The sequence below is a fragment of the Arachis ipaensis genome, chromosome B1 (genome assembly GCF_059453495.1).
Source record: "Arachis ipaensis isolate K30076 ecotype BB chromosome B1, ASM5945349v1, whole genome shotgun sequence".
Taxonomy (NCBI): Eukaryota; Viridiplantae; Streptophyta; class Magnoliopsida; order Fabales; family Fabaceae; genus Arachis; species Arachis ipaensis.
The window spans coordinates 103,275,965-103,280,385 of record NC_142436.1 but is presented as its reverse complement, the minus strand read 5'-3'; the positions used below and the strand labels follow the sequence as shown (position 1 = coordinate 103,280,385).

The following is a 4,421-nucleotide window of genomic DNA, read 5'->3' as shown; positions in this document are numbered from 1 at the left end:
TTTGGTTGTGGCCTCCTAACACCAAACTTAGAGTTTGACTGTGGGGGCTCTGGTTGACTCTGTTTTGAGAGAAGCTTACTGTGCCTCTTTTCCATGTTTACAGAAGGATGTCCTTGAGTTTTAAACTCAAGGGAGTCCTCATTCAATTGAAGGATCAATTCTCCTCTGTCCACATCAATCACAGCTCTTACTGTGGCTAGGAAGGGTCTTCCAAGGATGATGGATTCATCCTCATCCTTCGTAGTATCTAAGATTATGAAATCAGCAGGGATGTAAAGGCCTTCAACCTTTACTAATATGTCCTCTACTTGTCCATAAGCCTGTTTTCTGGAATTGTCTGCCATCTCTAATGAGATTTTAGCAGCTTGTACCTCATAGATTTCCAGTTTCAACATTACAGAGAGTGGCATGAGGTTTATTCCTGACCCAAGGTCACATAGAGCCTTCTCAAAGGTTATGGTGCCTATGGTACAAGGTATTAGGAACTTTCCAGGATCCTGTTTCTTCTGAGGCAATTTCAGTTGATCCAATGCATTTAGTTCATTGGTGAACAGGGGAGGTTCATCTCCCCAAGTCTCATTACCAAATAAATTGGCATTCAGCTTCATGATTGCACCAAGGAACTTGGCAACTTGTTCTTCAGTGACATCCTCATTCTCTTCAGAAGAAGGATACTCATCAGAACTCATGAATGGCATAAGGAGGTTTAATGGAATCTCTATGGTCTCTAGATGAGCCTCAGAGTCCTTTGGTTCCTCAAAGGGATACTCCTTATTGATCGTTGGACGTCCCAGGAGGTCTTCCTCCTTGGGATTCACGTCCTCCCCTTCCTCTCTAGGTTCGGCCGTGTTGACTATGTTAATGGCCTTGCACTCTCCTTTTGGATTTTATTCTCTAGTTTTGGGTAGATATTCACTTACATCTTGATTCAAGCATACATTGTGCACTTTACATGATTTCATGAGGATTTTGCATGAATTTAAGGACAAATATGATGTTGCATTTCCCATGACTTGGACTAGAACTTTGATGCACTTTATTGCTTGATTTCAGGACAAAGGAAGCAAAGAAGAACCACATTAGTGGCTACGTTAGTTACACTAATGTTAACACTAACGTGGAATGGGAGTAACTTGCAAAGTTAATGAGAAAAGTGATTGCCAATAACGCTCTCGATGCCATCATTGCCCACGTTAAGAGTCACGTTAACTAAGTTAACGTGAACTCTAACGTGGAAGAAAGGAAATGGAGCCAACGTTAGTGACACTTAACATTATCACTAACGTTGGACCAAGCTCATAAGTGGCCACGTTAGTCACCACGTTAACTTAGTTAACGTGGCCTCTAACGTTATGAAGAAAGGGGGGAAGCCAACGTTAGTGACATTCAACATTATCACTAACGTTGGCCAAGTCACACTAGGCCACGTTAACTCCCACGTTAACCTAGTTAACGTGGAAGCTAACGTGAGGAAGGGAGGTGACGCCAATGTTAGTGATACCCAACATTGTCACTAATGTTGGAAGGAGCCCACACATGCCACCATGAGCCACGTTAACTCCCACGTTAACTTAGTTAACGTGGAAGCTAACGTAGATAAGGGAATGTTGAACCAACGTTAGTGACACTCAACTTTGTCACTAACGTTGGAGATGGCTAGCATAGGCCACGTTAGAAGCCACGTTAACCTAGTTAACGTGGACTCTAACGTGGGAGCTAAGGGGCACATTGGAACGTTAGTGACAATGTTAAGTGTCACTAACGTTCTCGAAGGTTGGCAAGCCTACGTTAAAAGAGCCACATTAACTAAGTTAACGTGGACTCTAACGTTGGGAAGGGGAAAGCTTCTCAACGTTATTGGGAAAGTTGAGTCCCAATAACGTGCGCGAAGGACAAAGAGGCAACGTTAGTGGCAACGTTTGTGCCACTAACGTTGAGGTTAACGTGACTCTTACTTGGGTAAGGAACGTTAGTGAAAAAGTTGAATGTCACTAACATTCTCGAACCCATATTTTCACTGAACGTTAACACCACTAACGTCCTGAGCTAAAGTCTCTGCCCACTTCACAATTTCTCTCTGCAAGTAAAGCCAAGCCCAATGAAGAAGATAACTGCTTCAAACTCAAGATACAAAGGCCCAGACCCAAGACTTGAAGAACCAACTAGAAGAGTAGAAGAGTAGTATATATAGGAGTAACTTTGAATTATTTTGAGAGTTGGAAAATATAGGGAGCCTCTGGGCATAGAATTACTCTCTGTATTTACTTTCTCTGCACTTCTAGTTTTCATCATGTATTCTCCATCTTTGTTTTCATTTTCCAGAGCTATGAACAACTAAACCCCTTTCATTGGGTTAGGGAGCTCTGTTGTAATTTGATGGATCAATACTAGTTTTCATTATTCTTCTTCTATCTTTTCTCTTGATTTTACTTGAAAGCTTTCGATCTTCATCCAATTGGGTAGTTATCTTGGAAAATAAGCTATTCATACTTGGATCTCTTCTGAACCTTGAAAGAGGAATGAAGAGATCAAGCTAGAAATGCTTTCTCATGCTGGACTAAATTGGGTTTGGATGGATATGTGACTATAATCCTCTCAACACTTGATTTGGGAAATGCATGTGGTATAATCAGTGACCATACTTCATCTCTTCTCATGAGCAATTGACCAAGGAATTGGCTATTGATCAAGATTTGAGAGATTGAATTACAAGAAATTGTAATTCAATCACTTAAGATTGCCAAGGAGATCAATGAGTGCATTGATTGAGGAAGAGATGAAAATGAAATTGATCCGGAGAATGCAACATCTCCTAAGCCCAATGAACTCCCCATTTCTGATCTTACCCATTCTCTTTAATTTCTGTTATTTACTCTTATGAGCAATTCCCCCATTCCCATTTACAATTCTGCAATTTACTTCAGTAATTTACTTTCAGTTCTTTAATTCCAGCATTTACTTTTTCTGTCATTTACCTTCCCGCCATTTTATTTTCTGCAATTCTAAACTCAAATTCTGGATTCGCTCAACTAGAACATTCCTCTAATTAAAGTTGCTTGATCAATCAATCCTTGTGGGATTCGACCTCACTCTATTGTGAGTTTTTACTTGACGACAAATTTGGTACACTTGCCGAAGGAAATTTGTTAAGAGACAAGTTTGCTGTGCATCAAGTTTATGGCGCCGTTGCCGGGGATTGATTGTGCATCAACAATGATTAAATTGGAGGATAACTAGATTGAGCATTTTATTTTTGTTTGATTTAATTTTCTGTTTGAGTCATTTACTTTCTGTTTTAGTTAATTTCTTCCCTTCCCCCTACTTTTTCTTTGTTATTTACCATTCATCTCACTAACCCACTAACTGTTTGATATATTGCATCACTCACAGTAACAGTAATTCTGACAAATATACTTTCTGCATCTATTCTCTTTGCTTGTACTTGTTGGTTGTATGACAGGGAGAAGAAGCGGGGCTTCAACTTCCTTTGATTCTGAACCTGAGAGAACCTTCCTTAGACTAAGGAGGGAGGCAAGAGAAAAACGTGTAGTTGGTGCTGAAGAAGAGGAGGAACACTTTGAGGAATACTTTGAACCAAACATGGAAGAAAACATGGAAAACCATCACGAAGAAGAGGCTCACAACCATGGCGGAAGAGGTCGAGCAAATCATGCTGGGGAGGATAGAAGAGTTTTAGGCTCTTACATCAATCCAAACCCAGGAAACTGTGGAAGTAGCATTCAAAAGCCAACCATCCATGCCAACAATTTTGAACTAAAACCACAGCTCATCACCCTTGTTCAGAACAACTGTTCGTTCGGAAGAAGTGTCCAAGAAGACCCCAATCAACATCTAACCACCTTCCTGAGAATATGTGACACAGTGAAGTCTAATGGTGTTCATCCTGACGCCTATAGACTGCTCTTATTTCCATTCTCACTCAAGGATAAGGCAGCCAAGTGGCTGGAGTCTTTCCCAAGGGAGAGCTTGACAACTTGGGAAGATGTGGTGAACAAATTCTTAGCAAGATTTTACCCTCCTCAACGAATCAATAGGCTGAGAGCTGAGGTCCAAAATTTTAGGCAACAAGATGGTGAGACTCTATATGAAGCATGGGAGAGCTTTAAAGACCTAACAAGGAGGTGCCCACCCGATATGTTCAATGAATGGGTGCAGCTGCACATTTTCTATGAAGGGCTCTCTTATGAGTCAAAGAAGGCCATAAACCATTCATCCGGAGGATCTTTGAACAAGAAGAAGACCATTGAGGAGGCCATAGATGTCATTGAAACAGTAGCAGAGAACGACTACTTCTATGCTTCCGAAAGAGGGAACACAAGAGGAGTAATGGAGCTAAACAATGTAGATGCTCTGCTGGCCCAAAACAAGCTCATTACCCAGCAGCTGGCTGACCTCACCAA

General features: G+C 41.1%; 1 non-coding gene across 1 annotated transcript; it reads right to left on the bottom strand.

Annotated features, from left to right (window-relative positions):
- Positions 1-4,053: 4,053 nt before the first annotated feature.
- Positions 4,054-4,160, bottom strand: LOC148577714 (small nucleolar RNA R71). The gene has a single exon (XR_015902966.1). It is a non-coding gene; the product is annotated as a small nucleolar RNA R71 (small nucleolar RNA).
- Positions 4,161-4,421: the final 261 nt, after the last annotated feature.